The sequence below is a fragment of the Colias philodice genome, chromosome 6 (assembly GCF_061535455.1).
Source record: "Colias philodice isolate Cphi_HAF_F1 chromosome 6, ilColPhil1 Martin Lab GWU primary, whole genome shotgun sequence".
Taxonomy (NCBI): Eukaryota; Metazoa; Arthropoda; class Insecta; order Lepidoptera; family Pieridae; genus Colias; species Colias philodice.
In genome coordinates this window covers 1,026,142-1,052,470 of record NC_143091.1, presented here as the reverse complement: position 1 = coordinate 1,052,470, position 26,329 = coordinate 1,026,142, and the positions used below count along the sequence as shown (strand labels likewise).

The 26,329-nt window shown below is 33.1% G+C and overlaps 1 protein-coding gene across 1 annotated transcript in view; it reads right to left on the bottom strand.

Annotated features, from left to right (window-relative positions):
• LOC149487449 (uncharacterized) overlaps positions 1 to 26,329 on the bottom strand; it is a 93,419-nt gene that overhangs the window by 63,906 nt on the left and 3,184 nt on the right. The gene's annotated exons all lie outside the window — the stretch shown is intronic.

Here is a 26,329-nt window from a genome sequence, read left to right as displayed (position 1 = left end):
TATTATATTGTATAATAAAGTAATATACAACTATTAACGTAAAACGTTTAAGTACTCAACGAATGCTGAGAATACTGACTGTTGAGTTACATAGGATAGAGGATAAATAACGGAAAGTCAATCTTTCCAAACAAAAGCCTCTTATTATTAGATATTACTTGGAACCCCTACCCTTAACGAGAAAGCTCTGCCAAATGACTTCTCATTTCTTTGCTTTGAGGGGGGGGGGGGCAATAAATGAAATGTACAGGCTATACGGCTTTTAAAATATAAGTCTGGTAAGCGAACTAAACTTTTCTGGTTTAGTTCTTGCTATATCGCTATCCGTGCCTGCTTCTCGTGTTTACGGGTGAATTAAGTTTATCAATAGTCATAAATGCAATGCTATTCAGAGGATATACTGCATTTAAAACATGACAAAGTCTGGTAAGCGAACTAAACTTTGCTAGTTTAGTTCTTGCTATATCGCTGTCCGTGGCTGCCTCGCGTGTTTACGGATGAATAAAGTAATGTCCTGTCTTCGCATCCACAGCTAACTGTCCTATACTGTCATAATCTTAACACAGATTCATTCGACATAGCTCCACACGAGCTCAGTTCTTCATTTTTGCACTTGAAACTGTGTACACAAGAGCAATGCCTCCATTGGTAGCAGTTACAATCAAGGGATAACTAACCTTAGGCTAGCCATATTACGGATGTTGGAACAACCGACTATATTCAGGGCAATTTTCTTTGTTCAGTGTAACGTTTAGACTGTCGTAGCATTCCTACGGAACAAAGATGGGATCAGATCTGCATCCTTAATGCAGTTAATCGAAAGGAGATACTTTCAGACGACGATAGTATTCAAAACCCACCATATTCCTTAACATAATAATGCATAGTTAAGCTTATAATCTCTCTTGCCATTATCCTGCAGCAGAATTCCTTGGCGATAATTTATCCTCGTTAGAACGAGCAAGGGTTGTTACGATATTATGAGAAATCCTAGTCAGTTAGAGACCTGAACGACGCGATAGAGTACCGCTATTTCAGTAGTAGTAACACCTAGAAGGGTGAAGGTATTCTGGAAAGCGGAACTAATAGACAGTGTTCAGTGCTGCACCACTATAATCTGCAAAATGACTCTGACGGTATGAAAATGTGGAGTACATTTTCAAAATATCAAATGATATAGTTGGAATAAAAATCCTATTTGCCTCCGTCTATCCAAAAGACATACGGAGTAGCTAGTAGTAGTTGGTTGAATTAGAATAAAGTAACTATAGTTAAAATCCTTTGTTACTGACTGGATAAATTTGGCTCTTTTCCTATCTGACGTTCATATAGCTGTTGACTGCCTAGTGTTGTGCACAAACACTATTATTATAAACTAGCGGTCCGCCCCGGCTTCGCTCGTGGTACTTACGTTTTCTCTACATAAAAACCATCCTCGTACTTCAAGGAATATAAAAAGAATTATCGAAATCGGTTCAGCCGTTCTCAAGTTATGCGCTTACCAACACATTTTGCGATTCATTTTTATATAAGTATAAGAAGATAAGTCACGTTATGTAGTCCCGAGGCTTTCGGTATATAAGTTCTGATGTAAATCATAATTATATCTTAAAACCGAATTGATTAAAAGTAACGTACTTGGCTGTAGTAATTGCAGTTTTGGGACACAGATAAGCTCCTTATCATTTTAGTCTCTTAAGTTCAGTATATTTGTTTCCAGTACAGAGTTTATGACCTATCAGTTTTAAATAAATAATTCATGCATTGTACTGAAAGTACTAGCCATTTTTAGATTATGATTGGTGGCGTTGGCTCTAAACATTAATAGATACCGCACGGTTTGGTTGGATGTTAAAAATCTGTATTATAATTAAAACCGTTTACCTGTTTTGATATTTTATTGCCTTATTCAAGGGGTGACCTTTTAAATTTATTTCTGACCCCAAAAGTAAGGACCAAGTTCTCTTCTTGTCCGCTTGTAGCAGGTTGGGTTAAAACTGTGTGAGTTGAGACAGGTGGTAATTCTATGTTAAGATGATTCAATTGTGCTTCTACAGAGTTCTAATTGAATAAATAAAGGTTTGAGTTTGAGGTATTTTTGCCTCGTCGGGATCAGCTGTTGCTTCATTTTGTAAGTAACATCTAAATGCGTAATTGAAAGTCGTTACTGGCGCTTTCGCAGATTTACGCTAAAGATAGTGAAAATTGTAGTAACTTTAACTTTTCAAGCCCAAAAGGTTAACTAAGGTACGCTTGAACCAATCTCATAAGTTCTAATACTTTTAATCATTATGATTAACTTTTTGGTTCTTATTTGATTAACTTTTCATCTGGGATTGTTAATATATTATATAATATAAAAATTTGTGTGATTTATTGGTAGGTATACTATCTGCACACCTTAATCTTTCAAATAAAGAAATAAGTAATTACTTATGTATTCAAATTCACATTGGCGTCCATATATTGTACACCAGGTGGGTAACAAGCAGGTCTCAATGAAGTAAGCTTCAAATTACGGTCAAGTGTTTAATAGCTGTGTTTTACCTGAAAATAAAACACATATTAAATACTTACCTATATTTGAAGCTTACACTTAACGTCCACCTGTTGTGGATTTCGACTCAATGAAAAACATCCAGCGCCCGACATTATCGTGCGCCCCGCCACCTGGTGGAGAGGTGTGCGAGAGAGATAGCATACATACAACGGAAAGAGAGGGAAGAATAGGCGGAAAAAGCTAGGTGCCTTCTCAATGAAGTAAGCTTCAAATATAGGTAAGTATTTAATATGTGTTTTATTTTCAGGTAAAACACAGCTATTATTATTTAGTACAATTTCGTACACAAAAAAATGTTGTGTGGTTTTATGAAACCACGGTAAAAGTGAAACTTTCCGAACACTGCTTTATACCTACTCGGTAGCCGAGCGTCACGCGACATGCGCTACACAGACCAAAAAGTTTGAGACGATGTAATAAAAGTTTCACTTTAAAAAACATCAAGTATCATAATAGTTGTAATATGACCAAACTCAAGTGTTTTAATTGCTACCTATACTATCCAACTTTTACATCAAATAAAAACTTTTACAGCAAATAGAAATTATAAAAATTTTGTAACGTGCACTACGTATACGCTCACGTAAAAAGCTATTAAAACGTAACTGAAATTTTTACTCTCTAATTACATGTGAGTCGGAGGGTTGCGAGTCATATTTTAAACTCCAAGACAAGTTTATGAATTATCTTCCTAACTTTTATAATTATCGTACAAAGTTAAAACAGGAATCTGTTTTATGTCTTAACTAGCGACATCCCCGTACTTTGTTTCAAAATAAAATGTCGTTAGTGTAGGATGAATGTGTATTCTAATTACACGTTTAATTAAAAATTAAATGAAAGATAATCTATGATTACACTTTAAACAATTAGTACACTAAACCCAATGTATCAAAAAAATAACAATTAACGTTTTTATTGCAATTTACTTATGCATTTCTAGATAAGTCTGGAAGTTGCCATTTTACAAAACTAAAAAACGCATTTCGCATAACAAATCTTATTATTACCCTTAAAACATGGGTACTTACCAAGATATTTAAAAACGCATATGCATTAATTAATTTACACAGCAAACTTTGAACTAATCACACAAGAAAAAAAAACAAAAATTTGATAGGAATATTTTTTTTTATTCGTAATTTGTTATTGGCAACACTTCAACATTGACGTTTTATTTGAACACACACGCCACTGCTCACGAATAAAAAAGCAATAATTTGAGCAAAAACAAAAGCTATTTGTATTTGACATACGAGTTACAAATGGCATTATAAGAGACAGGGCATTACATATTATTATTTACGTGAATTGATGTGTGATGACGTCATTTGTTAGATATCAAATGGATAACAGGTTTCGACTGTGCCAGATGGATTATTTCTGAACGTGTGTAGGTACGTGTGTTTAAGTGTATGTATTTTTCTTTGGTACGCTATTTTGTGTAAATAGCTTCTTCTTTTGAGAGGTGTCTTTGCAAAAATGACAGGTACGCGTCTTTCCAAACTATACAAGGCCAGTACGCAACGGTGTGAAACTAATCACGTATAGTTTGGAAATAACTTTTTTACAAAGTTCTTCCAATCTATACAACAGCAGTACGCAAATACTTGCAAATACTCGCGTATACTTTGTAGTGAAGTAAGTAAGAATAGCGCTCCAAAACATACAGCGCCAGTACGCATGCGGACTAATCGTGTATGTTTCGGAGTAAGCGCAGCGTCTCTCCATTGCTCGCGTTTATATTATTGTATTGATTTTTTGAAATCTATTATTAAAATGCATGTGTATTGTGTATATAATGTTGCGTACTGATCGTATATTTTTTGTATCGAGGATGCTTGTGTCTTCGTTCCCGACTATACTGCACGACTTACAATTGACAATAGTGCTAAAATGTAAGAATCTAATAAGTCCAGAAGAAGACGGTTGCGAGGCGACGGAGCCCCGCTTCGCGGGGCTCCTATTTTTGTGTAGTTAAAAAAAACACGAACCTAACCTAACCCATAGGTAACCCTTATATCTGTTACCTATTTATTTTTCTAAGCTTACCTAATAATATTTTTATTCCATATTTTACTGAATCAATCAAGAAGAATAAAAGTAGATAGATATAGCTGTACAAGTCTTTGATTGCCTATATATTTATTATTTCGCTCAAGCGTAAGTGGTGTTAGCTATATTTAGTTAGGGTAAGGTTGCTCAAGTCGTACCACGGCGTTAGTCGTACCCCACCAATATCTCGTCTGATACCATTGAATTGGGCCATCTAGTGTTGTTAACGTGAACTATTTAGTCGAGCGAGCAAGCGTAAACAAGTGGTCAGGCGGTCGGCTTCGTGCAGCGAAAATAATTCAAAAAGTAAGTTTTTTATCACTTTTCATGTAAAATTAACGACTCATTCATAAGCTTTTTACGGCAGGAATGTTATCTTTATATTTTGTCTTTGTTTACAACGATTTTTAATGCTTATCTGTCAATCGTTTGGGCATACTCAAACAGGAGAAAATTTTTAGGTTGTGTTAGTAATTTTATATTTCAACCTCAAAGATAAGTATGCTTAAGTCGTACCTGTTAAAAATTCTTTACTCGTACTTCTATTTAGGTCTAAGATTTTGTTATTCACTAAAATAATTACCAAATAATATGCTTAAGTTAATCTCAGACTGAATTATTTGTAATTTTAACTTACTTAAAATTGATCTCTTATTATTAAGAATTTTTCTATATACAGTTGAACCTCGATAACTTAAACCTCGGTAACATAAAAACCTCTGTAACTTCAAAAAATAATATGTTCCCTTCCCATCAGAGCCCAAAACCTCTTTAACTTAAAATACGCAACCTCTATAACTTAAATAAATAATCTCTGTATTGGCCCTCAGTAACTTAAAGAAATGTTTCCACAACCTCTATAACATAAAATTGTTTGTCAATGAGTCATTTTGAGAGTGTCAAAACAAAAGGTTTCGGTATTTATTGCTTGCACGTGTTTACTATGTATTGTTAACGTGAAGAATACATTACCTATTTTTTGCTTTATCGAAATTCTTCAAAGCTTTGCGGCGGTTAGCTTTATGACAACAACTTACTTGCATCATAAGTTTTTGATTGTTGTCCTGGAAACATCAATTTACTTACTGTGTGATAAAACTGGCTTAAAATGAGTCCAAAAAGAAAACTAACAACCCTCACCTACGCTGATAAATTAAAAGCTATAGAAGCAGTGAAAAATGGATAGACCCTTGATAACTTAAAACCTCTATAACTTAAAATATTTTGTGTTTCCCTTGGACTTTAACTTATCGAGGTTCTACTGTAGTTTATTATATCTTCACTAAAGTGTATTTTCTAAGTACGACTTAGGCTGTATGTAGTACGAATTAGGCAACTAGGCGCCTTAATCGTACTGAAGGTATGTTTTTGAAAAACGTTAAAATATATATTTTAATATTAACATTGTAAGTTTCTGTGATTTTTTAATAATAGACAACTAAATAAAGATTCAGTAAATGTGGATTATTTTGTATTATTTCAATTGTCGTGAATATTATAGCATAATTTCCTTAGGGGGTACGACTTGAGCAACGTTACCCTATACATATTTTGCGTACTGATCGTGTATAGTTTGGAAAGAAGAAGCAAGCATCCGCTTTACAAAGTATACACGATCAGTACGCAAAATTCGTGTATATATTGTAATAACAAACTTAAAAACAGCATTACAAAGTATACACGAGCAGTTTCCTATGGTTGCGTTCTGGCTATGTATAGTTTGGAAATACGCGACAGGTACATTACAAAAAGAAACTGTATTGCTTAGTAATGATTTAGCTTTCCAATGGTGATAAATTGTTAAAAATTGTTCAGGATTGTTTTTTTTTTCTTTACTTGATCAGCATTCTACTCCCAGACTGAGTCATTTTTTGTTTGTCTCCACCGGGCAACGAACTCAAGTCGTCGCGATTCTACGTTTACAGATTTTTCACTTTACTAAAGGCAATAATTTAAGTTAAAACCAAAATTTTACAAATATCATTTGATAAAAGTGGAATATGTATATTTTTGCTTTATAGTGAACCAATGAAAACATCTTTTTAAATTAAATAAGAAAGAGAAAATTGCGTTACTAATATGTAACCTATAATTTCTGGCTTGCTTCTAGAAACATCACAATTCACAATGAGGACATAATCAAGCAAGCGATCATTGCCAAGGCTTAACTCCTATCAGCTCATTGCGCCTCTCTAAATTAATTCCAATGCAAAATTAATTAGCGCATCTATTTAATGATAATAGATATTCTTGATTAAGCAGAGTAGGTAATTGACGGAATAAGGAGGTTTGGAAGTAATGGTGCATTTACACAATTACAAAAATAGCGAGGCATATAACCTATGCGACGACGAACAAGCATGTGTAATCAGTGCACTCGATTTTCGCCTTGAGATTCGCGTATTCGTGTTGGGAGCGGTTTTTGGAGCAAAGGGAAGACGATTGTGTGAACTGATCATAACAGTGGTTCGCGTCTCATTTTTTCTTAATTCGAACCGAAAAGGACTGGGACAAGCTGCCTGAATCCGTAGGAAAGTGAGCTCCGTCTTAGGCCACATCTCAGCTTATCATCAGGAGAGATAGTGGTCAAGCGCTTTCCTATTGTGCAAAAAAAGTCAAAAATAAAAACAGTAGAAAAAAAAGACGGCTTGCACTTCGGGAGAGCCGGCAGAAGTGAAAACTTGATTATTAACGTTCAGCATGATTGATATTTTGGAATGGTATCCGTCTTACGCATGGAATATAAGGGCTAAAAAAAAATCCGTCTTACGATTTTTCGATCAGGCCACGTGTCCTGACGCGAGGTTAAGATTTTATACCCAACGCCGCTAAAGAAGTTTTCACTTCAAAAAAATTCGTACTTCCACAAATGTTTCGTCGAACATATCGCCGAGTCACGAGGCGAATAGCGAACATGAATGTGTAAATGCACCATGACGCAATAACTTCACGGGTGCGCAAGACATAATAACAGAACTTGCATGAGAATATTCAGTAATTAATCTGCATTGCTAATTATTTTGGTATGCAGTGGAGTGTGGAATATAATATGGTTCATACTTGAGACATGCTTGAAGTTAGAACGGAGTTCTCTTTGAAATTAGCAATAATGATAATAATAGTTTATTATTAGTCATTGTTATAACTAAATGTGAGAAATAACTTTTCAACTTTTTAGCATATTTGCAAACTATATGTGGGTTTTCTTTAAATTTAACATGATGTATTCAGAATTTCGTTATTTTATGTATGTGCATTCATGAATAATTATAAATGGACTGATACAAACTTGGTATCGATGGTTGGCAGGAGAAATTCATTCTCTACTTATCCATATTTGCAAAATTTTAATTTTTCATACATTCGTGTTTGACAAAAGAATAAAATAAACATTATTTTTTTAATTGAACAAATTTTCATTATCTTGCAATTCACATTTTTCAAATTTATATAATACTAGAGGTCCGCCCCGGCTTCGCCTGTGGTACATATTTCGCAATAAAAGGTAGCCTATGTCCTTTCTCGGGTATCAAAATATCTCCATACCAAATTTCATGCAAATTGGTTCAGTAGTTTAGGCGTGATTGAGTAACAGACAGACAGACAGAGTTACTTTCGCATTTATAATATTAGTATGGATTTTATAGATACACGTGCTTATTATCTAGAGCTAGAGGCGTAAACATCTTAAAAGTTTGACAGACTGACGACAAGAATCCATACTATTAATATTATAAATGCGAAAGTAACTCTGTCTGTTTGTCTGTTACTCAATCACGCCTAAACTACTGAACCAATTTTCATGAAATTTGGTATGGAGATATATTGATACCCGAGAAAGGACATAGGCTACTTTATATCCCGGGAAAATGACGACATCCCGGCAGTCCCACGGGAACAGGAACTATGCGGGTTTTTCTTTGACTGCGCGGGCGAAGCCGCGGGCGGAAACCTAGTATGGTATAGTTTTTCAAATTAGCTACAGAACCCTGACAGTAGACTGTATAATTAATTAAAGCAGAATTTACATAAAATAATTTGGAAAATCCAAAAGTGCACGCCTCATAATTTTTTTTTAATAAATATTTATTAATTATTATTTTTGTTTATTTAATAGCTGTGTTTTACCTGAAAATAAAACACATATTAAATACTTACCTATATTTGAAGCTTACTTCATTGAGAAGGTACCTAGCTTTTTCCGCCTATTCTTCCCTCTCTTTCCGTTGTATGTATGCTATCTCTCTCGCACACCTCTCCACCAGGTGGCGGGGCGCACGATAATGTCGGGCGCTGGATGTTTTTCATTGAGTCGAAATCCACAACAGGTGGACGTTAAGTGTAAGCTTCAAATATAGGTAAGTATTTAATATGTGTTTTATTTTCAGGTAAAACACAGCTATTAAACACTTGACCGTAATTTGAAGCTTACTTCATTGAGACCTGCTTGTTACCCACCTGGTGTACAATATATGGACGCCAATGTGAATTTGAATACATAAGTAATTACTTATTTCTTTATTTGAAAGAGTAAGGTGTGCAGATAGTATACCTACCAATAAATCACACAAATTTTTATATTATATAATATATTAACAATCCCAGATGAAAAGTTAATCAAATAAGAACCAAAAAGTTAATCATAATGATTAAAAGTATTCGAACTTATGAGATTGGTTCAAGCGTACCTTAGTTAACCTTTTGGGCTTGAAAAGTTAAAGTTACTACAATTTTCACTATCTTTAGCGTAAATCTGCGAAAGCGCCAGTAACGACTTTCAATTACGCATTTAGATGTTACTTACAAAATGAAGCAACAGCTGATCCCGACGAGGCAAAAATACCTCAAACTCAAACCTTAATTTATTCAATTAGAACTCTGTAGAAGCACAATTGAATCATCTTAACATAGAATTACCACCTGTCTCAACTCACACAGTTTTAACCCAACCTGCTACAAGCGGACAAGAAGAGAACTTGGTCCTTACTTTTGGGGTCAGAAATAAATTTAAAAGGTCACCCCTTGAATAAGGCAATAAAATATCAAAACAGGTAAACGGTTTTAATTATAATACAGATTTTTAACATCCAACCAAACCGTGCGGTATCTATTAATGTTTAGAGCCAACGCCACCAATCATAATCTAAACATGGCTAGTACTTTCAGTACAATGCATTAATTATTTATTTAAAACTGATAGGTCATAAACTCTGTACTGGAAACAAATATACTGAACTTAAGAGACTAAAATGATAAGGAGCTTATCTGTGTCCCAAAACTACAATTACTACAGCCAAGTACGTTACTTTTAATCAATTCGGTTTTAAGATATAATTATGATTTACATCAGAACTTATATACCGAAAGCCTCGGGACTACATAACGTGACTTATCTTCTTATTCTTATACTTATATAAAAATGAATCGCAAAATGTGTTGGTAAGCGCATAACTCGAGAACGGCTGAACCGATTTCGATAATTCTTTTTATATTCCTTGAAGTACGAGGATGGTTTTTATGTAGAGAAAACGTAAGTACCACGAGCGAAGCCGGGGCGGACCGCTAGTTTATAATAATAGTGTTTGTGCACAACACTAGGCAGTCAACAGCTATATGAACGTCAGATAGGAAAAGAGCCAAATTTATCCAGTCAGTAACAAAGGATTTTAACTATAGTTACTTTATTCTAATTCAACCAACTACTACTAGCTACTCCGTATGTCTTTTGGATAGACGGAGGCAAATAGGATTTTTATTCCAACTATATCATTTGATATTTTGAAAATGTACTCCACATTTTCATACCGTCAGAGTCATTTTGCAGATTATAGTGTTGCAGCACTGAACACTGTCTATTAGGTGGCTAGTGCTGCTGACCGGGCCTTCAGTTCCGCTTTCCAGAATACCTTCACCCTTCTAGGTGTTACTACTACTGAAATAGCGGTACTCTATCGCGTCGTTCAGGTCTCTAACTGACTAGGATTTCTCATATTATCGTAACAACCCTCGCTCGTTCTAACGAGGATAAATTATCGCCAAGGAATTCTGCTGCAGGATAATGGCAAGAGAGATAAGCTTAACTATGCATTATTATGTTCAGGAATATGGTAGATTTTGAATACTATCGTCGTCTGAAAGTATCTCCTTTCGATTAACTGCATTAAGGATGCAGATCTGATCCCATGTTTGTTCCGTAGGAATGCTATGACAGTCTAAACGTTACACTGAACAAAGAAAATTGCCCTGAATATAGTCGGTTGTTCCAACATCCGTAATATGGCTAGCCTAAGGTTAGTTATCCCTTGATTGTAACTGCTACCAATGGAGGCATTGCTCTTGTGTTGTCCACAGTTGTGCGAGTGCAAAAATGAAGAACTGAGCTCGTGGGGAGCTATGTCGAATGAATCTGTGTTAAGATTATGACAGTATAGGACAGTTAGCTGTGGATGCGAAGACAGGACATTACTTTATTCATCCGTAAACACGCGAGGCAGCCACGGACAGCGATATAGCAAGAACTAAACTAGCAAAGTTTAGTTCGCTTACCAGACTTTGTCATGTTTTAAATGCAGTATATCCTCTGAATAGCATTGCATTTATGACTATTGATAAACTTAATTCACCCGTAAACACGAGAAGCAGGCACGGATAGCGATATAGCAAGAACTAAACCAGCAAAGTTTAGTTCGCTTACCAGAATTATATTTTAAAAGCCGTATAGTCTGTACATTTCATTTATTGCCCCCCCCCCCCCCTCAAAGCAAAGAAATGAGAAGTCATTTGGCAGAGCTTTCTCGTTAAGGGTAGGGGTTCCAAGTAATATCTAATAATAAGAGGCTTTTGTTTGGAAAGATTGACTTTCCGTTATTTATCCTCTATCCTATGTAACTCAACAGTCAGTATTCTCAGCATTCGTGGAGTACTTAAACGTTTTACGTTAATAGTTGTATATAACTTTATTATACAATATAATAATCCTGGTGGGATGACAAAAAACTTGTCTAACAAACGATTATCCTAATCCCTCAGCGATTTATTGTTTGAGCCCCGAAGAAAAATCTCATGGGTGCAATAATGAGGTCAAATGGGTTGAAAAACGAGTCAAATAAATTGCCTACAAGACCGGGCAACTAAAATAGGCCTATGAGAGGTCAACTATACGTAATCAATCGTCATTTGTTACATTCAATCGCTTTGCGATTAAAAAATCTCTTCCGATGTTTGTATATGAAAATTGGTCGGCTAGTGCCATTTAATTACGATACCAAACATACCGTTGACACAAGGCTTGGTGACAATCCTCGAAACCACCGCCACAAATCATCTGCGAGATGATATTTGATCCGACTCGCCTTCCTTTGTTGTGATTAGGCTTTGCATTGGTAAATACAATTTGTTCAATTCCAATTTCCATAATTGGTAAACCAATGGTGGTTTCCTGATTCCTGAAGCGTAAACTTTTAGGATACGAAGTATCAATTTCATGCGCCCATTATTTGACGTATCTAACCTTTATTGTATTTATTAGGTCATTTACTATACTGCCCACTGTGAAGTAGATTTCAAAACCTTTTTCTACCTACCTTAGAAGAGTGAAGATCCGATACGGTCATATCCAAAACTTCTTTCGTGGGTCCTCGTTGACAAAAGCAAATATCTATGATCATTTTAATGATCAATCCTTTGTATATTTGCACCATTCGCCATTAAAGCCCCGCGAGGGCTGATATATATTTGCACCATTTCCCCGTGGGGACGGTTGTTATCAAAGCCCCGCGAAGGCTGATATATATTTGCACCATGTCTCCGTGAGGTACTGCTGTAATCAAAGCCCCGCGAGGGCTGATATATATTTGCACCATTTCTCCATGAGGGACGGTTGTAATCAAAGCCCCGCGAGGGCTGATATATATTCGCACCATCTTTTCCGTGAGGGACGATTGTAATCAAAGCCCCGCGAGGGCCGATATATATTTGCACCATTTCCCTGCGAGCGACAGCTGCGCGAGGGATGTTTGTAACTAGAAATAAGTAGGGCCTGCCAAAAAATGCTTAAGAGACACCCTGCGAGGGTGAATTTGACCTGGCTAACCCCTGCGAGGAGTAGTGGCCACATTTATGTATTCTGCTTCGAGCAAGAATACACCTTAGTGCTAATATAAAAATAGCAGTAAATAATCATTTAAATAATATAGCAATTAACAAGGTCCTTTAACTTATTTTCCAATGTTAGCGACATTTAATAAATTCATAATTCAAATCAATTCACTAAATTTTAAAATGAACTTCGATTCATATTTATTTTTGTTCATGCAATCGATGTAACATTTAGTTGCTTTATATCCGTTAACATTCCTTACGAACGCAACCATACCGTCGTAGGACGTTATATTTAATTGCACAAAATAATCTCCACTCACCCGCAATTTTTTACTTTTTGTCAAGGTGTACAAGTTTATAATATTATTCTAAAACGTTAGAAGTGAATTGCAAATCCTTTGAAATAAGTGTATCTAAATCTAATTTATATTAAGATATCTCGATAATTATTATACGATAACCCTTTCAGCACAAGTTCAGTAAACCAAAGAATTTAATTGTAAAATTTTTGGTACTTACTCGTTTTAACAAAAAAGTTGCATCATTTGAACATAGGAAACGTAATTTTCAATCAAATTAGCCGTGTGTAATATGTCTATTTTCACATAAAAACGGATCAGAATAATACTCATAAAAGGACACGTATAGACTACGGATAGTTTTGAATGTGTGGAACATTCATGGTACGTATCTACTATACATGAGCGAATTCCATCATTATTCAGTTGAGCGGTAACTCCCGTACGATTTATAAAATAATATCACAACGTGTTCTGACATGTCGTGACTTCTTGGAGCTGACTCATCTCGTTCGATAATTTTTAGTAATAAACTATGATAGGAATTCCGAACCGTTCCTAGCGATAACGACAATGTAATAAAGTCGTAGCAATGGATTGTATGCCTGTAAAGCTTTGAGTTGGCTCATATCCATACTAAGTATTAATTGTAATTTTTCCACGAAAAATTCACTTGTACCCTTGTAATAAAAACACATTATTAAAAATGAAATAAAATATTAAAAATATCTATATACAAGAGAGGGTATTTGATATATCTAGTAATATCAAATAATCACAAAAGTAATATTAACGATTCGAGTAAAGCCGAACGGTAACACCGTTAAAATAGCTTTTCTCACAGTATTAACAATTCAAATATTAATTAGTACATATTGCATAACGAAATATTTCAAAAGAAAAGTTACTATTTCAAGTAAAATGTAACGGTTGTATCGTTAATTTTAAATATCTTTATTCATGCTATTAAGTATTTAAGCATATTGAAAAATAAACTATTGCTGAAGGATTCATTAAAAACCTCAGCATTTTAAATAAAGTCCAACGATTATACCGTTGACTTTAAAGATTTTTACTCATTTTTAAGTAAAATATTATTAGAATAGATGTAAAAATAACTCACTGTACCGATCCGACGGGATACACTTTTTAACACTTTTAGCACTTGCTTTAAGCAATACTTAATAGCACCAAGGTTGTAGTCTTGTAGACAACCTTCTCGCGGCGGAAGCTAGACGCCAATGAAAAACATCCAGCGCCCGACATTATCGTGCGCCCCGCCACCTGGTGGAGAGGTGTGCGAGAGAGATAGCATACATACAACGGAAAGAGAGGGAAGAATAGGCGGAAAAAGCTAGGTACCTTCTCAATGAAGTAAGCTTCAAATTACGGTCAAGTGTTTAATAACAATTAAACCACATCGAATCAGACCCTGAAAAATGAAAGGGTTCTATTCCTGAGCATACTCAAGCGTAAGAGAAAAAAAAAGACTCGATTAGTAAAGTATTTCGGTCGCTATCGTGTTAACAAGAAAAAGGATCCGCACATACAGACACACGGACGTCCAAGACAGAACTTTTTTAAACTGTTTTTTAACTAGTTTAAATAACAAAAATGACATCAAAAATATCATGAACGTTAAAAATAGTGTTTTTTCTTAATATGTGTGTGTATGTATTATCTTACAAGTGCAATGTATGATACATAAAGACATTTTAAGTTTGAAAAATCAGATGTTTTGCGCGAAGTGACAGTAGTACCCACCTCAACGCTTCGCTTATGAGGCGTGCAATTCACAAGCTTTTTAATTGAATAAGTATGTGTTTGTCAATTGTTTCGTATTGGAGATACATATAAATAAATACTATCACATACATATAAGCGTTATTTTAAATACTACCTAATGATACGCGGAAAAGCCTGTTCTTCAAAATTCAAAATGCAATTACCAATATATATGGACGATTAGACTCTTATATTACACATAATCTCAAACCCATCAATATCTTGGTACCAAATTATAACATGGATTAAAAACTTACTAAATGGTAGAACAATACTAAACAAATGACCCACTTGACATTACCAAACATGACAGTTATAGCAAACGCCTCTTGTGATTTGTGACGTAATCGATTGCCGCCCTTAGGCAATTGTGGTTTGATTTCAGTCGGAAACCATTCTGGCCCGAGCCGAGGGCAATATAGGCCTTGTGCCTTGTGGCACAAATAATAAATATGCTTATGGGACCCGTCATACAATACCAAGCTTTGTGAAAAGTTTTCAAATATTTAGGAAAAACGATCCTTTGTGTCTCATTAAATCGTGCTTTTGGTTAAATTGAGTTTTAAAACGTATCTTTCATCAGTAAATTTAGAAGCTGGGTTTATAATATTGTTTGATAAACTCTGTATTTATCAAATTGTTAGGTATCTATGTGTTGTAAGAACATTCTATTTGTAATATAGGTAGTGGATAATGTATACCTATTAAAAAAATTGCTAGTTTTCATAGAACGAACTTTGGAAATAAATTACGTGTAGTAGTTTATTTAGGTATTTAAAGCTTTAGATCCAACTTCACTATTTGCTTTTATTAATTCAACAAAAACGTATTTCCAACTGAAACGATATTGTAAAAGAGTGTCGAGTGGAACTCATCCGTTCGAATAGCCTCCAAATTTCCTGAACAGTTATTTTTATTATATAAAACAATAACTTTTATTACAAAAATAACGTGGGTATTGTGAAAAGCCCAGTGATCCAGTTATTCTAGATAGTCAATAAATGAAAAGGTTTTCAGCGTCATATTTCACACATACCTACCTATATAAATAAAATATTTAACTTCCAAAAGATAATGACTGTCCCTTTTCGAAATCCATACTAATATTATAAATGCGAAAGTAACTCTGTCTGTCTGTCTGTTACTCAATCACGCCTGAACTACTGAACTAATTTGCATGAAATTTGGTATAGAGATATTTTGATACCCGAGAAAGGACATAGGACAGGTTTTATCCCGGAAATCCTACGGGAACGGGTTTTTCTCTGAAAACGCGGGCGAAGCCGCGGGCGGAAAGCTAGTACTTTACAAAATAGCGAATAATGATGCTTAACGATGTTTTTAAATTTCATTTTAATATTTTTAAACGTCAAATAATTGTGAAGCAAATAATTTATTCTCAAAAAAATACTAAATAAGTAGTCGAATATTTAAACAATATCACTAGCTTTTAAATGATGAATTTTAATATGATTTATGCGATAAAAAGCATTTTTAAAACAATTTAGATATAAATTTGCTCAAAGCAATCCACAATTTTCGTAACCATACACAATAAACGGTCAGCTTATCTCAATCTAGGTTTGAAGTACACAACTAAAGAAAACTCAAAGACGAATCGACCGTAACTTCCTCGAACAAAATCCTTTTATCTGTTTTCGCTTAAGTATTTCTTCTAATTTAAAGATAAATATAGGAAACAAATCCTCTCTATTGCATAGTTAGTTCAAAAAAACATTTGATTATCTTACAATATCCTCTTGGACAAAAATCCCTTATTAATGAAAATAATATTTGTCTCGCAAAGAAAGAATATAGGTAATATATTATCTGTATATATTGGTGTTGTTAGCTTGATTCTGCTTACGTCTGCGAGTCATAAAATATTAATGTTACAGTTTCCGTATATCAGTTTCATTATATCCTCTTATTATTGCCCTGTCCCCGTACGTCTTAAAGCAGTATTATATCCAGTGTGGAAAAATGACAGCGCTATATAGGTTTTCTAGAGCCATCTCTTTCCCACGCTGGAAGTAATGCTGCTACAAGACATGGTGACGTGTATTGCATTGGGTTTTATCTCTTTATTCCATTGAAAAGTTACATTTGGGGTTGCATTTTTTAGAGGACGCAATTTTATTTTTTTGATGTGTAGGGGGGTTCAGTGTGAAGCTATCACCAAGTTTGTGGGGTCGCCACCCTTGTCCCACGGCCGCCATCTTGAAAATAGCGGTTGATATGGTTTTTACGATATATCTCTTTAACTATTTATTTGATAAAAAAATTGTTAACATTGTTTGTTGCAAATTAAATTCTCTACAACTTTGGTCCAGTAACTTTTTGTCGTAGAACTATAAATAAAAAAGTTATAAGCGAAAATGTTCAGAAATTAGAGATATTTATATTTTTCAATAAAACTTTTTTTTATCATTTTACGAAGAAATGATATCAGACCATTATTGTAGATTGTTTTTTGAGGAACAACTTTTATATACAACATTTTTTCATTAAGTAAATAGCTAAGATTTTACAGCGCTCCGAAGTGAGTACTATTTTTCAGTACTCTTAACTATACAGTATACATATATTATCTGTGTACTAATAATAATTTGTCATCAGTAATTGTTTTTAATATTTTTAATAATTAATAATTAATTTTGCAATATTATTAATAATTAATTATTGACTGAACTGACTTGAAGTCTGGAAGCGCGTTTTTTTTACGTCGAAAAGCACGGCTGAAATGTTCTGCAGTGTGCTTCCATTGTTCTGGAGTCTGGGAAAAGAGCCAATAGCCATTATATGTATAGTTAGGAGTACTGAAAAATAGTACTCACTTCAGAGCGCTGTAAAACCTTAGCTATTGACGTAATGAAAAAATGTTGTATCAAAAAGTTGTTCCTCGAAAAACAATCTACAAAAATGGTCTGATATCATTTCTTCGTAAAATGATAAAAAAAAGTTTTATTGAAAAATATAAAAAGCTCTAATTTCTGAACGTTTTCACTTATAACTTTTTTATTTATAGTTCTGCGACAAAAAGTTACTGGACAAAAGTTGTAGAAAATTTAATTTGCAACAAATAATGCCAACAATTTTTTTTATCAGATAAATAGTTTAAGAGATATATCGTAAAAACCATTTCAACCGCTATTTTCAAGATGGCGGCCGTGGGACAAGGGTGGCAACCCCACAAACTTGGTTTTAGCTACTCACTGACCCCCCCTACACATCAAAAACATAAAATTGCGTCCTCTAAAAACTGCAAGGTTAGGCCTAAAAAATGTAACATTTCAATGGAGTACTTATTATTATTGTCTTTAAGCTTCATAGCTTTAGTGGACGTTATTAAAAACCAGCCATAATAGAACGATCTGTCGTGTTCTTACCTATTATTTCATTGTATATTTTACTAGAGATATGTTATAACTATTTTTTAAGTAATAAGTAGTATTACTTAAAAAATAGTTATAATATATCTCTCCAAAAAAATACACTTTCCGTTTTTAGTGACAAGAATTATGCCTATTTTTCAATGGTCTTTATATAAAAGTTCGTTCAACCGTAAAAATGTAACAGGCACAGAATTTCTTTCGTATTAATAACATTGGTATGAAGTGTACTTCTTATATATATAAAATTCTCGTGTCACAATGTTAGTCTGCATACTCCTCCGAAACGGGTGGACCGATTCTCATGAAATTTTCTGTGCATATCGGGTAAGTCTGAGAATCGGCCAACATCTATTTTTCATTTGTACCACGGGCGAAGCCGGGGCGGACCGCTAGTATTTATATAAAATATTGGTTGGTCACGATGTTTTCGTACAGGAACTACTTGCTCAAGCTTTACTAAGAGACTATTTGCCGAAAGAAAAATGTGTGAACATTAACATTGAATGTAATTACCCGTAGATAATTCTCTGAATTTTATTAAAACTGTAAAATAATCTTTTATGGGTTATGAATTGATTGCGGTGTACTTAATAGAATATATAAATTAATAATCAGTTACATCTGCGCTATAAGTAAAAATAAACTATATCAATATACAAAGGAACGATTACCTTTGTAATAAATCAATCTGTTGCATATCAATGGACAAGAATTGAAAGTATTAACTAAAAACTTTAAAACTTCCGAAGAAGTTTTTATTGAAAATGTTTAAACTTTTAAGTTTTCCATTAGTTATAAAGTACTTGGAATTTCAAGTTAAAGAAGCGAGTTTTATAAGAAGCTAATACTATTAATTTCCAGCGTATCTATTGCGAAAAATCTCAAGAAATATAAAGGTGCTTTTCCACCAGATATGTGCCATGCTAAGTTGCTGTGGATGCGTTTGATATCCACCAATCATCGATGTACAAAGCATAGCATAGCACTAGCTAAGATGAAATGAAATAAAGTTTATTATGGTCAATTTAGTTAAAAAAAGGAGCTTAAAAATATACGTATGCCATAAATTAGGCCAACCACTCAGTGTCGTCATCACTGATTTTCAGTGGCCGCCTTAGGATGCCTTATTGACAGATAGATATGTTTTTATATGGCCTTCCATATGCTCATCCGTTATGCGTGCTATAGATGTGTGCTATGGATGTGTGCTATGGGTACAGCTATGTGCAGATCGCCTACTATCGAAACATCGCATAGCTCGAACTGCGCATCTTCATAGCACATTTTACTCGCACGCATAGCTTAGCATTGGTGGATACATAGTTTCATAGCATATAGCGATTACATTTTCATAGCATAGCTACGTAGCACATCTGGTGGAAAAGCACCCTAAAGGTAAAGTTGATAAAGATTCCACGAAACAATCAGAGCGGATGAACACTTGATTTTCACATACTGTCACAAAAAGTTGTTGGATTTTCTCTTTATCTCGCCTCACGGAAAGTTGCTTCGTTATTTGTTTCGTCAACATTACATTACTGATTTTGTGCAACCTTGACGTCCGGAGTTAAGGCTTTGTTTTAACAGGATAAATATTAAATGTTGTAAAAGTCTACCTTTGTATTTTTCCTAATTATATTATGTTGGATTTTCTTCTAATTGTTTCGTAGTAGTATTCAGTATCGTATTCATGAGTATTATTTTAAATCGACAATCCATTCAAAATAAATAAAGTCTCGTTCAGAATCGTTATGTGTAAATATATCGTAATTCGTAGTCTATAACGTGTATTGTCGACAAAATTATTTATTATAATTATAATTTGTTTGTTTTTTCATTCGATTTGTTTCTCATTCGATTTCTTAAAACTAATCCTATCCAAAGGTTGCCTGGCAGAGATCGCTTGAAAGCGATAAGGCCGCCTATTTAACATGTTGTATCTGTCTTATATGTTTTTTTCTTTTCTTCTGTATGTGTGTGTTAAATAAAGAATTTTGTATTGTATTGTATTGTAATTTGTTAAATAAGTAATCGAATAATAAATAGTCCATTGTTTTACTTAAAACGTGTACATAAAATTTTATCCCGCGACGTTCTCATAATATTATAATAACAACCACCATGTTTATCGTGAAAACATAACTTTAAGAAAATGTTCATAAGATAAAGGCAAGCAATATTAGATCTCGTAGTACAAAATTATCGTGTGTACATAATGTTATGATATTATAAAGTAAAACGCACAGGTAAAACGTGTAGATAATTTTGTATTTTTGTCTATTATTTATATATTTGTTATGCTGTGGCTTTCTCAAATAAAATAATATCGTTGGATACATATATATATCTACATACACAAATTATACATATACCTAGTTACATAAATACGTAAAATAAATATTTCTAGACGCTAGACCATTTATCTTTGTGAAGTTTTTCGTCGTTTTGGCTCCTTTCGCGAAAGCAGTTCTTATGAAGAGCCATTTTCATTGTTTATGGTATAATGGAGGACTAACTCGAAATCAGTTGGAGATATCTTACAAAGATCAGACGTATTCTTGGCCGTTATTATTGTTGTCACTTTTACTTGAAGTTTATTATGTTTTAATTTAAGTATAAGTTTAATATAAGGCTCTGAAGTACAGTTTTTCTGTAGAATAGAAAAAAACTTTTATAGAAGATTATTCCCCATCAATAAAGTAATGAAGAAGATTTAAAATGTATTTGTCTAGTATACTATAACATAGACTACAGATCATGTTTTTATGTTCAAAATATGAAAAGATAAAACATAAGAGATAAAACATAGTAGATAAAAATATATATATAACACATCATACCGTTTAAAAGTTAGTATCTCTTAAGTAAAATAATAACAGCAACAATTCATTTTAATGCCTTCTAAACAACGTAAACTTTAATTATAAATAACTTCGGCTATTGTCTTTCACACGAATAATAATATATAAATATATTTGATGGTAGATGATGGGAGATGAATTTATTAAAAACTAAATTATGTCAGTAAATACTAGACACTGACTAGACTTTTTATCAAAATGCAATTTTTAACCAAGATGACTACGAGTGTACTAAAACAAAATCTCTCATACTTTAATTATTATAATATATATGCACATGTTTAACTGTTAAACAACTGTTATTATAATTGTTATATCCTAATATTATATTACATTTTCGAATCCATGTTTAAATTAGCACATTTTTTTATTTTTAACTTTTTTGTCTTGTACATAAAATTAAATATACATAGTATATCAAAGACCATTATAATATTCTTTACCGACATCTTATACCTTTAATATAATACATACATAATTTAGACTTTTTTAACATTACATTATCATAATAACGCGGCATATAGGTACGTCGAGAACCTATTTAGATATTTATCGAGCACATTATGTTTGAAAGGATCCACATCAAATTTTAGGGTTTTGTACTTTAAGCTGTTAAACTAGGCCTTATACTATATGATTAATTATTTAGTTTGAAACTAAACCGACTATTTGAATTGTCTGACGTGTACTGTCAAATATTATCCGATTTTAGTTGTATGTAGGTACTAATTTATCTTTGGGATAAACCCTTTGCGAATAATTGATCTATTTATACTGTCTCGAATATATCGTGTATGAAATCCTGACTCACCTTTAGATATTTCATTTTAAAATTCAATAGTGTATTCCATACTATAAAAAAGTGGCAAAAAACCACGTACTATTTTATCAAATCCAGTCTTTACTATCTCTGTTTAAACGCAATAATTTCCGACATATGACCGACAAAATGAAACAAAATGCACTAAACAAAAACGACTAAATTCTACACATTTTGTTAACCATTATTCCGTTTATGAAACCTTCATTTATTTCTGTTCATCACATCTCCAACGAATTTGAAACAATGAATTCACACGCATGTACAATAAATTAGCTCAATGTGACAATAAATTTCAGAAATTAAAATTAAATTTCAATTTACAATTTTGCTACATGAGTGTGGTAATGCGTCGGGTAATGCTTTCTGACGCTGTCATATTTAATAACTGAGAGATATGGGATGTTCAAATTATATCGACGTTTATTGATGAAAATGTAAATGTAACTAACAATCTGTTTATTGGAGATTGAACCTACTGTAGCCAGACTGTGCCCTGTTATTATTAAGTTTTGTCAATGACATCAAGAAATATTTTTGCCTAATAAGTTCTTATGACAAGACTAAGTTTATACGAATGATAAATTTTACAATAATGAGTGATTAAAATTTAAAGTTTATTCATATAATATACTAAGTTTTATTTTGTGTTGTTGCTTTTTACACTGCATTTTAAAATAAAATAGAAACAGTGGAAGAAATGGTACAAATAAATTTAACATTACGTACGTTAGAAAATAAAAAAAAACTATAAAAAAGTTCATGTATCGGGAAACATTTGCAATTGACCTTATTCTAACAATATGAAACGAACGAATTAATTGAAACAATAAATCGAGCTATTGAAGCAATTCTGAAACATTTGAAGATACATTCAATGTTTAAAAACAATATATTCGTGTTTAACAAAAGCTCACGATTGCTCTCACACGAGCACTAATCTAATATATTATGTATCTATTAAATCATATTATATTATTTGGTAGAATACTTGACGAAAATATTGAAAAAATCAAAAACAAAAAAGAGCGTGTGTGTCTAGCACACGTGACAGAAGTTAAACTTCTTTGGCAAGGTTCAAAGATACCAAAATCGTCGCCTTACTCCATGACGTGATGGTATTGCGACTTCGTAACGGTATTGCCATGACGGGACCTTGAAATTTTACTCTCAACGCGCCTAAAGAAGTTTCACTTCAAAAATATTTGCAATTGTAAGCATCGTGTTGGATCTTATTACATTTTTTATCAATAATATCTAATAAATAATTTAATGTAATAAATAATTTCTATTAAGATAGACAATTAAAGCGTGCTAATAAATTTGAGTTATCCTAACGATTTCAGACCATTTTATCATAACAATAATTATTAAAGTGCTTTATAGACCATTGTTTTGATCCCTAAAATTCGCTACATCCCTTATTAAATAAATGAATATTACAATGCTTTTAGCGTAAAATATGATATTTATTTGCTTGGGAATTAACGTTTGGCTTCATAAATAAACTTATATAATAATGAATAATTATTCTGTAAATAACAACAAGAGACGAAGTAGGTAAGCCTCAGAAGAAACATCCTATAAATCACAATCGCAACTGAAATATTTTCTGGTTAATTATAACGTAATTGAAAAAAGTTAAGCAAATGTGCAGTTCTAACAAAACGAAATATCATGTAATTCGTCTTCGTTACTAGGTTACGTTGTTGAATTTTGTTGAACTGTCAAATGTGGCCTATTAAAATGACTCTACAGCTATAGTGCTAAATCATCAATACATATAATAAAATTCTAGAAAAGTGGTGTCTGTACAATGAAAATATGTAAAAAAAAATTAGCAGGGGTTATTACTAAATCGATCCCAAACCCAAAACTGTCGTTAAAAAATTTTTTGTCTGTTTGTCTGTTTGTCTGTATGTTTGAACACGCTAATCTCAGAAACGGCTTATCCGATTTAAATGCGGTTTTCACTAATATATTGTGGTAAGCTTCATTTAACATTTAGTGTTTATTTCATGTCAATCGGTTCATAAATAAAAAAGTTATGACCATTTAAGTAATCACAGCGAACATTTGCTAAGGCATTCTATACATGAATTACTTTATTACGTAAACTAGCTGTGCCCGCGACTTCGTCCGCGTGGAATAGTGACTGCATAGTAGTTACTACTTAACACACAATTATTGAGTAAACACGTCTTGAAACACGTACTATCATATACAACTAAATTATAAGTACTTACACATTATTATAAAGTTAAGAAATAAAATAAATAATAACACAAAAGAACTGTTAGTAAAATTTATTACTAAACTGAGCTATAAAACTTAGGTACAGAAGAGTTCAAAATTTCCAGGATGTGGTTCTTCTCCCGCTCCCATATTCCTTCTACTTTCACAGACTTTAAACTTTTCCCTTTCACCCCTAGTAAATGGCAGAACCGATTTTGATCTAAATTCTAAACCATGTCTAATCATACCTATATATTATGTACATGTCATATCCTTTCGTTTGGTACTCCATTTGGATTATACAGTATCCCCACTATCACCCCAAGGTGCCCTATATGTAATAAACAGATTAACCAATTTTGATAAAAATTGACTAATTGTAATTCACACGTCATTTGATATGCCGCTTGATTATATTATTTGACCACATTCGATTATTCATTCCCACTTTTACCGCTATAAATCAATAAATGGATGAACCGATTTTGATTGAATATGCCTCATCATACTTCTCACGTCAGGTCATGCCCTTTCATTTGATATGCCACTTGGGTATATTATTTGACAACTTTTATTCCCACTTTTATACCTATATCCAATAAATGGATGAACCAATTTTGATAAAATATATGTCTTATTGTACTTTACACGTCATGTCTTTCTTTAGATAAGTCACTTGAGTATATTTGATAAAATTTATTTATTTATTCCCACTTTTACCCCTATATCAAATAAATGGATGAACCGATTTTGATAACATTTGACTACTTAATTGTTTCTGACAGGTCGTCTTTTTTCATTTGATATATCACTTGGGTATAACAGACAGCATTCGTTTTTCTCATTCCCACTTTTGCCCTACATATAATTATTGGATGAACCGATTTTGATTAAATATGCCTCATTATACTTCTCACGTCAGGTCATGCCCTTTCATTTGATATGCCACTTGGGTATATTCGACAACTTTTATTCCCACTTTTATACCTAAATATTATATCCAATAAATGGATGAACCAATTTTGATAAAATATTATGTCTTATTGTACTTTACACGTCATGTCTTTCATGAGATACGTCACTTGAGTATATTTGATAAAATTTATTTATTTATTCCCACTTTAACCCCTATATCAAATAAATTGATGAACCGATTTTGATATAATTTGACTTGTTGTTACTGACAGGTCGTCTTTTTTCATTTGATATATCACTTGTATAACAGACAACATTCGTTTTTTTCATTCCCACTTTTACCCCTCTACTATATAATAAATGGATGAACCGATTTTGATTAAATACCTATGCCTCATTATACTTCTCACGTCAGGTCATGCCCTTTCATTTGATATGCCACTTAGGTATATTTGACAACTTTTATTGCCACTTTTATCCAATAAATGGATGAACCAATTTTGATAAAATATGTCTTATTGTACTTTACACGTCATGTCTTTTATTAGATACGTCACTTGAGTATATTTGATAAAATTCATTTATTTATTCCCACTTTTACCCCTATATCAAATAAATGGATGAACCGATTTTGATAAAATTTGACTAATTGTTTCTGACATGTCGTCTATTTTCATTTGATATATCACTTGGGTATAACCTACAACCTACATTAACAACTAACATTCGTTTTTTTCATTCCCACTTACCCCTAAATAATATAATAAACAACTAATGTAACAAAAAAACGCATCTAATTCGTATTACCCGTTAGCGAGCTACGGTGGCACAGACAGACACGCAATACACACATAGCGGACATAACACCCCACTTTTTGCGTCGGGGGTTAAAAATATAATACCTACGACATAATTTCAAAGACCTTTTATATAGAAAATTTACCTAGAAGTAACCATAATGCTATTCGTGCAGGTTTTAGACTTATGAGCAAAAATCTAAATAAAGTTCCTTTGACCCCCCCTACTACCCCCTCAGCATAACCACCCCCCCCCCACGCTTTGGAACTTTCGATATGATCATCTGGACATGTCAAGGAATAACTTTAGCGTATAATTTACGTAATAAAGTAATTCATGTATAGAATGCCTTAGCAAATGTTCGCTGTGATTACTTAAATGGTCATAACTTTTTTATTTATGAACCGATTGACATGAAATAAACACTAAATGTTAAATGAAGCTTACCACAATATATTAGTGAAAACCGCATTTAAATCGGATAAGCCGTTTCTGAGATTAGCGTG